This window comes from Mus musculus, chromosome 2 (genome assembly GCF_000001635.26).
Source record: "Mus musculus strain C57BL/6J chromosome 2, GRCm38.p6 C57BL/6J".
Taxonomy (NCBI): domain Eukaryota; kingdom Metazoa; phylum Chordata; class Mammalia; order Rodentia; family Muridae; genus Mus; species Mus musculus.
Window position 1 is genome coordinate 180,358,658 of NC_000068.7, and position 12,200 is coordinate 180,370,857.

The following is a 12,200-nucleotide window of genomic DNA, read 5'->3' on the forward strand; positions in this document are numbered from 1 at the left end:
CCTTGCTGTGCTGGCTGCAGAGCTGGGGCTGCAGGGCTGGTGCAGTACCTGGAGGCCGGCCTAGCCTGTCGGTCACCCTGGGCTCAGTCGGTGCTGAGACTGCAACCGCTGAGCTGCAGCTGAGTCCCAGTCTTCTCTGCCAAGAGACACTTGGCACTTCTCTGCCTCAGTGGGGGAGCTGTCCCCTGCAAGAGTCTCTCAGGACCAGCCCTTCCTGGTCTCCACTGGAACTCAGACTCCATCTCTAAGATGCTTCCTCCACCCCTCTTACCTGGGGCTCTGTCTGCTCCCTCCCCTCTGTTCTTCTTTGCACTCCCTACTTTCTTTCAGCTGTCCCTGGCTTCCCCTTGGGGGTCGGATTAAGGGCTGAGCCTTTGCTCTTGGGTAAAGAGCTACATCCCTCAGTTGGCTTGCCTCTAGCAACAGTGGCAGGAAGGGAGGGATGGAGCTGTCAGTGCGTGGCCAGAGATGAAAACCATGAGTGCAATAGGCTCGCAGCTTTGGGGATGTCTGTAGAAGGTTGTGGCCACTCCTTAACATCCAGCAGCTCCAGCCCTCCTAGCATTCTGGCAGCACCACAAACGGCCAGAGGATGGCAGTGAGTTAATAGCTGGTAGCTCCTGGGGACTGCGAGGAGCAGGTTTCAGCAGGGCCAGTCCTCAAGTGGTGGCTGCTGTTCATAAGATGAGCAATGTGGGCATTGAGTCCCACTAGAGCCATGTGGCTTTCCATGCAAAAGGGAAAACTGGCAATTCTCTGCCTCAGTAGGAGAGCTTTCTCCTGCATAAGCCTCTCAGGACAAGTCCATCCCGGTCTCTCAAATTCATGGCTCTACCTCTAGGACATGGGGCCTCCTTTCTTTCTAGCTTCCAGCTTGGGCCCTGTTTCCAATAAAGGACAGGAAGACTGGATATAGCCAGAGCATATCTCTCTCCCCCCTCCTCCCTCCCTCCCCACTTCTCTGTCCCTCTTCTCCTCTGTTTCTCCTCTCTCTCCTGCTTTCTCTTCTCTCTCCCCTTCTCTCCCCTCCTCTCTCTTTCACTCTTTCTCTCCCCATTCTCTCTCTCTCTTGCTCTCTCTCTCTCATGTGTACATGTGCATGTTTGTGTGTGTGCCACTCCTGTTGCATGTGCACATGTGTGTATGGGCACACAGTAGCCAGAGTGAGCCTTAGGTGTCATTCCTTAGGACAACAGCTGTCCACCTTGCTTTTTGAGATAGGGTTCATTGGGACCTGGGACCCTAGTTAGGTAGTGGGCTGGCCAGGGAACTCTAGGGCCCTGCTGCTGAGATCTCAGGGGTGCACTGCCATGCTGAGCCTTTGACCTGGGTTCTGGGGATCAAACTGAGATCTTCACGGTTGTGTTGCTAACATTCTGCCAATTGAGACATCTCCTAGAAGACGGCTAAATCTTGATTGCTAGCTTGATCGATTGGATTGAGGAACGCATAGGCAGTTAGTGGAGCACACTTCTGGGCATGTCTGTCTCTGGAGGGGCTGACTAAGTCAGGGGAGTTTGCCATGAGTGCGGGTGGCACCTTCTTACCAGCTGGGGGTCAAAATGGAACAAACCGGGAGAAGGAAGAAGCCTGCTGGGACAAGTGTGCTTTCTCTGCTTCCTGGCGACTGTGAGGAGTGGGGAACCTCCACCCTCAAGCTCCATCATATCTCAGGTGAAAGCAATGGAGACTGAACATGGATGAAAGCCTCTGATACGGGCTGAGTGTGGTGGCTCAAGCCTTTGGTTCTACCACTCAGGAGCAGAGGCAGGTGGATCTTTGAGTTCAAGGCCAGCCTGAACTACATAGAGAGTTCCAGGACAGGCAGGACTACATAGATACCTGTCTCAAAACCAAAACATCCCAAAACAACAAATAAACAACAACAACAACAACGACAAACCAAATGAAAACCCCAAACCCCACACACCCAGAAAAACAAAGCTTTCCCTTTAAATCATTTCTTTTGGGTATTTGTCACACACTGAAAATCCCACCTCACCTGGGATGTGCTTCCATAACCTGAAGATACCATAATGGTAAGTGTGGCCCCAGGAGATGTGGTCAAAGAGCAGCTCCTAGAGACCTGAGGGGAGCCTGGCAAGGCAGGGGTGCCCTGGCAACCTGTACCTGCTACAGGATTTATCACTGGCAGATACTGGTGAGTCTAGCCGTGACTGAGTAGCGCTGGGCAGGGCACCCCTTCTGTATGTGACCACATTCTGTGTAACGCCACTAGGCTCTCAGTAGCTGACTATGAAGTCAGTTGCCCAGGGACTGTGTGGCTGCCGAGTAGATGCAGGTGAATGACCTACTTGTCAAATGGAGTCTTTCTGTCCAGCCCCATGTGATGAATCTGTGTGGGGCTCAGAGCCAACATGCTTGGCCGCTATGGGTGGGTCTTGGTCATAGGTCCAGGTCCTATGGGGTGGGAAGGAGGCTGTTCCCCTCATCATCCAGGGTAAAGCTGGGAGCAAGCCTCAATGTGGATTCCCTCTGGCACTACTGCCAAGAATCAGTCCAGCACAAAGCCAGGAGGGGTACTTCCTACTGTGAGAGCTCACAGATGCATCTTGTCCTTGAGGCTTCCATAGGACCGAGGCTGAGGACCTTAGCTTTCCCCTTAAAACATTGTGCCACTCCCTAGAGAAGCACCTGCTCACATCCTTGGGTACCTTGTTGAAAGGCAGCCCTATCCGTTTCTCTGCTCCTCCCCGCCAAGCTCTCAGGTGTTGAAGGAAGGCATTTTTGATTGCTGTGATAAAACACCATGACCAAAAGCAACTTGAAGAAAGAACTTATTTCATTTTATAATTTGTAGTCCATCATCAGGGAAGTCAGAGCAGGAGCCTGGAGCCAGTAAGATGGAGGCAGGAACTGATGCGGAAGCTACGGATGGGTGCTGCTTGCTGGCTTGCTTTTCCTGGCTTGCTCAGTCTGCTTTCTTATTGTGCCCAGGACTACCATCCCAGGGGTGGCATGACGCAAGGTGAGCTGGATCCTCCCACATTAATTATCAGTCAAAAAAAAATCACAAGTTTGCTCACAGGCCAATCTAGTAGGAGGTAGGAACCTGGTTTCTTAATTGATGTTTCCTTTTTCAAAATGAATCTAGCTGTGTCAAGTTGACACAAAACTAGTTGGCACAGAGGGGTTCCCTCTTTGTATTGTGAGAGGCTAGGCTTGGTCTTTGGCTGGTATTTTCAGGGAATTTCAGGGTGTGTCTGTTTGATCTCCCAGAGAACTAACTTCTCACAGAACATACACATTCTTAGGGTCTCACCAGGGTGCACCAGGGTGCACCAGGGTGCACCAGGATACACCAGAGTGAGGGAGGTCAGCCTTGAGTGAGGCTCAGTGGGAGGGGCAGGCAGCACACAGCTGCTCCTCAGTTTTTCAGGTGCTGGAAAGTATGGCCGAGGCCTAGGCTCAGGAAGTCTGCAGTTCCTGAGAGAGAGAGAGACAGTAGCTACATCTATCTCCACAGGATGTCAGATGTCAGCCTTGCTGTTATTGTTTTAGAGGTCATTGGGGTCACCGTCCTCACCAGAACCCAGACAGGGAGGTGGTGTACACACCACCACCTTCACCCCAAAGAAGAGAAAGCAGGGTTAGACAACTGAGGAGACTGTCCAGCCACAGGTTGAGTGTGGTGGTGGCAAGACCTGACCCTAGGTGTCTGAGCCACCTCTGTAGCAACATGGCACTGAGCAGGTCTTTGTGGATAGGCTAGAACTCCTTTAGGCCATCAGGTATAAGGGCCCACTTCTAGGGAACAAATGAATCTAGACTTTTTGGGACCTCAAGGCCAGCCTGGGCCTGCGGACTTCAGATGCCTGGACTCCTGTTGGGTCCTGACCCTGGGAATCTTTTCCAAGTGAGCACTAAGGTTCTGTTTTTCTTGTGGTATCTTGGTAAGGCCACCCTAGACTCCATGTTGGGTGTCTAGGAGCCTCTGGAGTGCTCTCTGTCCCAGGCTTGAAGTCTTCTGTGCTAGCCTCTCCCCTAATCCCAGCTCAGTTCCCAACCCCTGCCCAAGCCTTGCACCTGTCCACTCACCATCTTTAAATAGCTGTGATCAAATACACTGTCCCTCCCTCCTCTACCAAGGCCGACATAGACGTCCCAAAAAAGCCACTGCTTTCCTCTGCCCATGGGCAGGCTGATGGGCCCTGGATAAGGCATGAGAACAGCCAGAGGACATTTGTCATGGCTGGACAGCCAGATGCCTGGGTCCAGGCCACATTGGTCTTCTGATTTCGGTGACCTTGAGGAACACAGAGAGATTTGGCTTGGCATTACTATTTCTGAAGGAGTGGGGTGGTGGGCAGCAGCCCCACCCACATATCTCTTGAGGGCTGCACCTGTTTAAGCCCCCACTCCATACATAGTTGGTGGGTGGGTGAGGCTGCTGTGCCCCATGTCACCCAACACCTGTTCCCAGCTCCTCCAGCCTGGGGCTGCATGTGGCTCTGCTGGGGTTATCTTGCTAGTCAGCAGAGGCCTGTTCCCATGGAGTCTCAGCGTACAGAGATCTGTGCCTGGTGCTGTCTTCCCAGCTCTCTGCCTGGCTATTTTTATCCTGGGGGTGGGAAATACATTTCTCCAGGAAGCCCACCTCCTGATCAATCCTTGCAGCCGCATGGCTGGGCTGCTCCGGCCACTCTGCTGGCTGCTGCTGCTTCTGAGGACAGTAACTGAAACCCATCAGCTGACTGGACAGGATAAATCTGGGTTCTCAACAACTGTGGCCTCGGCTCATCTCTGGTTACAGGCCCCCTCCCCCCCCACCCCTTGCTGGCCCTAATAGAACTGTGAAGTCACTCTGGTGCCCACTTCGGGGAATGGCTTCAGAGAACTTGGGCCTGGGCCCCAGCAACTGGGGCCTGTAGTACTGTGGCAAGTACTGAGGCGTACTAAGTCCCTGGCTTTACTCCTGGCAGGGGAGGGGGCTTCCTCCTGGTGGGGATGTCCTGGTACATTCAGCTGGGCCTTCACCTGAAGCCATGACCCTCTCTAGCTGCCTGTAAAGTGCCCTGGGTTTGAGCCCCGGCCCATTTCTGAGCATTAACAAGGGCTTCTATCAGAACCTCAAAGCGATTCTGGAGCTAAAAGTGACGAGGTCCCAGGCTCAGGGCAGCACCATGCAATGCTTTATCTCCTGCTACATAACTATTTCCCACGCCTGCCATAAGGGGTCTTCCATGGTCACTCATCCCCAGATACCCACCCCCTTCTCTTCTGTGCTCGGTTGTCATTTGTCAACAGACTTTGTATTATGAGGTGTATCTGTCTACAGCTAGCCTTCTCCCTGGAGTGGGAGCCATGGGAATAGGGACACTGTCCTTGGCGTATGGAAGTTTTCCTGGTACAGGGAGAAGTACTGAGAAATAGACCTACAAATGGTTCAGGAACATTCCAGAAGGAGAAATGTCTGGTTTGTTAGTCAAGACAGGTTGGGTTGTGCCCCAGTAGCGAACATGTTCACATCATGTCTGAGAGGCTTTAGACAACACAGGTCTAATATTTCTGCACTTGCATCTGGAATCTCGTGGCCATTCTGTCTGGCAGGGGTGTGTTTTTGGGGGCATTCGTCTTTCATCTGTACACCTGAAGGGCCTTTGCCATTTCCTCGGAGATTAGTCTCATGTCATAGCTGAAGAATATGGTTACTAGGGGAGGAAGGCATGCTGGGGATAGCTGGAGTGAGTCAATGGGCCAAAAGGGCCTCGGTGAGCACTGAGTGTCGGAAACAGACTGCTCTGCCTCGCTCTGGCTGTGTGGTGATGTCTCTTTGGAGGCAGACAGGAAGAAGGACAGGCTACAAGTCCTTTGAGACTTGACTCAGAGCTGGGAGCACTGGGCCTGGGGAGCCTGGTTAGCCCTTTGTGGTACCCTGAGGCCTCATGGGCAAAGTGCCCCAAAGCCATTTTCAGGCGATTCTTTGTGAGAAAGTTTTACTTTACCATGTAGCCAAGAAGAACTCAAGAGTTTCAGCTTCCCTGGGAAGCCAGACACATTCTGATCTGCTGGCAAAGGTAAGTGCAACACATTTTGTGACATCACTTCCTTTTGAGACCGGGTCTCACATACCCCTGACCGACCTCGTGCTTGTTCTATAGCAGAGGCTTCCTTGGGCTCCTCCCCTTCACGCCTTTGCATGTCTCCCGAGCACTGGAATGACAGGTGTGCACTGCTGTGCATGGTTCCACATCATTTAATAACGATACTCTGAGTTACAGGGCTTCTTCATGCTGGAGTGATTGTGCTCATAGGGAAGGGACAGAAACATGGATCACTGGTTTGGTGACATCAACTTTCTAAGCTCAGGGGTCCTTGACCCAGCTGCCCTGGCTGTGTTCTGGTGCTGGAGCCAGTATAGGGTGGTTACTGTGTTTGGTCTTTGTTCTGGTGGTATGAAGTTATGTCCAGGGGGAGAATGTCTGGGGTCAGCCTGAGAGAGGAGCTAGGCAGGGGCTGGCATCTGTTGGCCAGGCCTGCATCCCACTGTGTCCACAGGTCTCTAAGCCTTCCTTATTTTCTTTGAGAGGAAGCTCTGAGTGCCTCTGCTTCCCCTGCCTTTGGGGATCTTGTGTGAAGGAGGAACTCGGTCACTGGTGGTGTGAGAGATGTTGGTGACTTGACCTCTGAGGAGGATGAGGGTCCCCATGGGGCGAGGGGCTCACTTCTACACCATCTAGTGATGTTGGGCCATAAACCCTATTTGTATGATGTTGTTGAAGACAATGACAGCAAGAACAGTAATGGCATCAGAGGTAACGGTGACAGCTCTGGTGACAGACGGTCCATTCTTGTCAGGGACCAAATCCTAAACAGGGTCAGAGTGTGAAGAGGTGTTTACTTCAGGTTTTCATGGGCTCAGCTCTCTGACTAAACAAAAGATAGGTAGGTGGGCCTGGGTTTGCCTCAAGGGTGTCTGGGCCATAAAGCCTCAGAGTGTATAGGGACCTCCTTGTGGCTGGCACAGTTCCCAGGATGCTAGTAAGGCTTGGTCTTCTAGAGGTACCAAGACCACGTGGCCAGAGGTGAGGTCAGGCTGGCTGTTCTGGTGATTTTCTGAAGTCATGCTGGGAAAGGATTATGCAGATGAGTCAAGCCAGCAGGCACTTAGATCCCCTACTTCCTACAGGTGCCCAGCAGGACAGCAGGTAGTACGGCAGGACATGGAGGGCCCTGGGACAGGCTCGGGCAGTGGGTGCAGGCTGCTAGCACTTCATGCTATGGTTCTCACACCGGTCCCTGGGGTCCCAGAGATGGTGCACTTCTGAAAGAAGGGTCCAGTTTAGGGCTATTAGCCAGGCCTGCCCTCCACAACTAAGCTTTCCAGGCTGCAGCCACTGACTTCTAAGGTTCTGTGATTGCCAGTTGTGGTATAGTGTTATAGTTGGTTGATTGAGCAGTGGTGTGATCATGGTCGTGGACAGAAATTTCTCTGGTTTCTAATGTTGAGAGAGCACAGAGCATTTGTCTGTTACAGATGAAGTCATCTGCTCCATCCTGGCCTGGGGACCCTCTGTTGACTACTCAGGGAAGCTGGGGCATGAGCTTCCTTTATAAATTCATTTTCCCCAGCATGAGGTCTAGGCCAGTTCATTAGAATAGGGATGGGCTCACAGCCAGCCTCATGGGGTGGCCAGGTCTAAACGAGGTACTCATGGATCCTCATTATGCACCTGGTCTGGAATGGACCCTGCAGGGAATACAATGGGTGCCAGGGCTGCAGAGGCCAGCAGCAAGTGAATTTATAAAGGAGCATGTTAGTTTTTAGGAAGGGCAGCCTGGGTCCACAGCTCCAGCCTACCCTGGTCTCTCTTCTCTATGCTTCTACCCTACCAGCACCACAGTCTTTGGTTCTGCACAAAAGAGTGGGTTGTAATCCCAGAGGCTGTAAACTTTGGCTCCATGGGTCAAGCAGGCAGTGTGGAGCAGAAGCTTCTTAAGAAAGAGTTGTCTGCTCAGGGCCCGCTGTGGGTGAGGCTGGTGTGGCATGAACCACTGTTGCATGCAGGAGTGGATAGGAAGGGCAGATGCAATTCCTGGGGTTGTTAGGAGCTATCCCTTGGCTTCCAGCCCCTGCATCACTTGAGCTCCATGTTCTGATGTGAAAATGGAGCTGGTGACTAGGAGGCTGGCTGAGGCCTGGCAGCTGAGCAGTTGGTGGGGAGGGGACACTGAGGTGGTAAAAGGGGATGGGGACAGGCATGTCGGGTGTGGAAAGGCTCGGAGACATAGATTCCAGAAGGGGAAGGACTTAGCAGCTATATTGGTTCTTCATGGTCCTGCCAGTGCCGAAGCCTTAGCTATCTCTGAGGAGACCTGTTCTCCAGGGAACCTTATTCAGAACCACAGAAGCCTCCTGGAAATTTGGTTGGACTCCCAGGGGTCAATGCTCAGGTCTATGATCCAGTCCTCTTTCCTGTGTTCATAGCATCAAGAGCCACAGAGGTCTGAATCCAGCTAGTCTGTCAAGCCTTGGCATCACGTCTCCAATGTTTCTCTCCTCCTGCCCCAGTCTTTGTCCTGTCCTGTCTTGTTGTCTTTCCATCCCCCAAAACTCCAACCCCTAGCTTGTTCTTCATGTTCCTCATGCATAGCCATTGCTTTTCTCCGGTACATGCTTCTAGTGTGGAGTGTAGGCACTCCCTCCCTTGGGAGCTCCAGTCTGGAGCCCTGTTTGCCTTTTCCCCAGGGTTTGGCCACATGGGAAGCCACATATCTCCTATTTCCACAACCCAGTCCGCTCCAGGCTCCTTAGGCCACCAACCAACAAGGTCTTCTCAGGACTGTAAGACATGGGAATCTTGGGGGCCACCCTGTAGGGGGCATAGAAGCTTCCCAGGGCAGCTGTCCACTCAGCTGTCAAAGGAGAGGACATTGAGATGGAAGAATCACTGGCCTTCAGCTGCCAAGGCCTGCTCAGGAAAGAGATACCGTTCCCAGCTCAGATCCCTGCAGCCGTGCCCAAGGGTCCACCATTGGCAGATACCAGGGCAGACACCAGGCCACTCCATTATTTATTTCACAACTCATAGGTCCTCATTGTACTCGACTCCATTACACCTGGATGAATCCCAGATGTATTTCCATGCTGGGTTCCTGAAGACCATGTTCAAGTCTTGATTATATCGAAGATCTAGACTTAACCAGGAGGGACTGAGTAGTCTCATCCCGAAGTCTATGTTGAAGTCTTGTTTATATTGAAGACCCTGGGCTTAACCGGGAGAAGGGACAGGGTAGTCTCATGCCTTTCAGGTGCCCAGGGCCAGGCCACAGTTTCTCTAAATGAGTTGTCTCAGAGTGTGCTTCTGCTGGTGTGGAGCTGTCAGGGCTGTTCTCAGAGATCCTAAAATAAACCAAGCCTTCCCAAGACATTTGTACAATGGATGAAAGCATATGTCAGTCATAAGAGGACCTCAAAGAAGGCATGGCTGGGCCATACAGTCCTTCTAGGTATTACCTGGTTCTGTTTGAAAATTCTTGGTTCTCTACTAAGATTTGGATCACAAGCAGACATTTTTCAGTCTTCCTGTCTGGTCCTGGGACTCAGGAAAGGAAGGCTTTCCTGTCTAGGCCCAGGGTCTCTGTGGAGAAGGTGCCACTGGGGCCTCATGGGTTTGTCAAATGCTAGATTCAGGCCAGGTTCATCCAAAAGAACCAACAGCTTCTGCCTCTCAGGCAGGTCCCGTTTCTTCCTCAGAGAAGGCTGAGCCTGGAGGGACCCAGTCTGAGTTTCAAGGAAGTAGGGGGTGGGGGTGGGAGGACCTGTACCAGGGCTCCACCTGCTGTGGCTGCTCAAATGCTTCTGGGATCAAGGGTCCTAAGATAGCTGTCCTGGCCCCATCCCCAGCAGGAATGTCCCTGGGGGAGCTGGCAGCTTTGACGAGGCCTCTCAATCCTGCCCTTGTGTGGGCAAGCCAGATTCAACAGTGCTATGGCTGAGTCACCCAGAAGGGGCTCAGCCACCTGCTCTCGAGGGTAGCCGCTTGGCCTTATAGGGCATATGTCAGGCCCAGATCCTGTGATGCTTCTGGCCTGGGGTGGCTCCCAGTCTCAGGGTCTCTGGCATGGGATACCCTTCGCTCACCAACCCACCTACCTATCAAATATTGAGGGAGAACCTACGAGCAGCATGGATCCCCGGGAGAACCACTGTTCTTTGAGAGCTGAGATGTGTGTGGCTTAGTGATAGCTTGCTTAGCGTTCATGAGGCTCTGGGTCATCTCTTAAGTAACACAGGCACACACGCATGTACACACACACACACACACACACACACACACACACACACGAACAAAAAAGGAAGAAGGAAGAAAGGAGGACAACCTGACCCTTAGCTGTCCTCCTGGGCACATAGTCTGGGGAGGGAGGCAAATAGGAGCATACTAACACATGTACCTCAAGTTCCATGCAGTGTGTCAGGGCAGAGCACCAAAGCTCCCCAAAGTCCCCATGGCAAAACCAAGCATGTGGACATGAAAGGGCTTCTCAAGGCAGAGTCAGTTATATCAGGCTGGAAGGGGAGGAGGGCCATCGAACCGTTGGACCCTGCACACTTGCATCTATTTTTCCTGTCTTGGTAAACAGACCCCAAGCCTGTCTGAAGGCTGAGAGAGCTAAAGTCTACCCTCCCTACCCCATACCATCCCCTACTCTACCCCCAGTGGCAAGAGCTCAGCCACAAGCTTGTGTGGTGACTAAGACATGTCTACTTTGGATACTGAACCCAGAGAAGCAAGACCAGTTGGTGAATTACTCTTGGTGCTAGAGGGTGAGGCATTGTGTCCCTAGGGGCCAAACCTTAACCACATCAACAGGAGTGCCAAGTGGCCCCATGCTTCCTGGACAAGCCTCCAATGCCTACTGATGCAGCAAGGCATCGCTGAAGGTCATCCCCTGTGACTGAGTGTTCACCATCTCTAAGCAGTTCCCTATTATCTCTTAGGCTAAGGTCACAAGGGCCCTCAGCTCTACCAGGAGGTCTCAGAGGCTAGCAATTCACATAAAGGGTCTCTTGGGGTCAGGACACTAAGCCCTGGGCTCTTCCCCTCACAGTATCACAGAGCCTCAAGGATCTTCAGAGTCCTGCTCCTGGTACAGAATTGGCTTGGAGAAGGACCCCTCAGGACCCTGCGCCCTCAGCTCATAGACATACGGCACCATGTTTGGGGATCTACTCATGAAGTAGGGTGTTTGGAACCCAACAGAGCCCTGTGGGGAATTTTCTCACTCTCTCATTATACTCTCTGGTCTATCACTGGACCAAGGGACAAGAAGGCACTCTTAGGAATGACACTGAGAGATGGCATAATATGTGGCCTTTGGATATGGCTAGTCCCTGGGCAGGTGCCCCCTCTACCCTGGCTGGACTGAGGCGGGTGTCAGTTGCTAGTGGAGCAACAGTCTCTTTTTCTCTAAAAACGTTAATGGAGGAAGTCTGTTGCATTCTTTTAAGAAAGTCAGTCACTAAAGTTTATTTTTAACTACTGCAGAACTTCATTGATTTTTCTACAAGACCAAGATTCTGAATAAAAAGAATTCAGCAAAGAGATGCCTCTCTTCCAGTATGTTCTTACCATTCAGATGGGGTGAGTTGTGAAAGACTGTCTTGGGTATTTTAAAAGACTTTTAAAATATAAACACACCCAAATAATGGGAGAATGCATCACCCCCGCAGCTCCCCTTACCGCAGAAGGTCCATACCTGTGCTCTGAGGACAGAGGCCCTCCCCACATGGTTCAGCCTCTTGATTGGCATGCTTGTTCCTGGCCAATGTGCAAGTTGAAAAGGAGTAAGCTTTTTTTTTTTTTTTTTTAAAAGATTTATTTATTCATTATATGTAAGTACACTGTAGCTGTCTTCAGACGCTCTCGTTAACGGATGGTTGTGAGCCACCATGTGGTTGCTGGGATTTGAACTCCGGACCTTCAGAAGAGCAGTAGGGTGCTCTTACCCACTGAGCCATCTCACCAGCCCAGGAGTAAGCTTCTTTCTTGTGTTCTGGGGAAGGTCCTGTCCCTGGCTGGCTGAGCCTGCACGCCCCAGGGCCTGGGAGCTGTGAAGCGCTGGACTGCTCAGGCTTCTGGCAAGCGGTTCCAGCTTCTGGTTTGGGGCTCACATGGCCTGGAGGGGAGTGCGCTTTAAGGAGAAGCAGGAGGGTAATGTGTCTCCTAGCCGTTTTG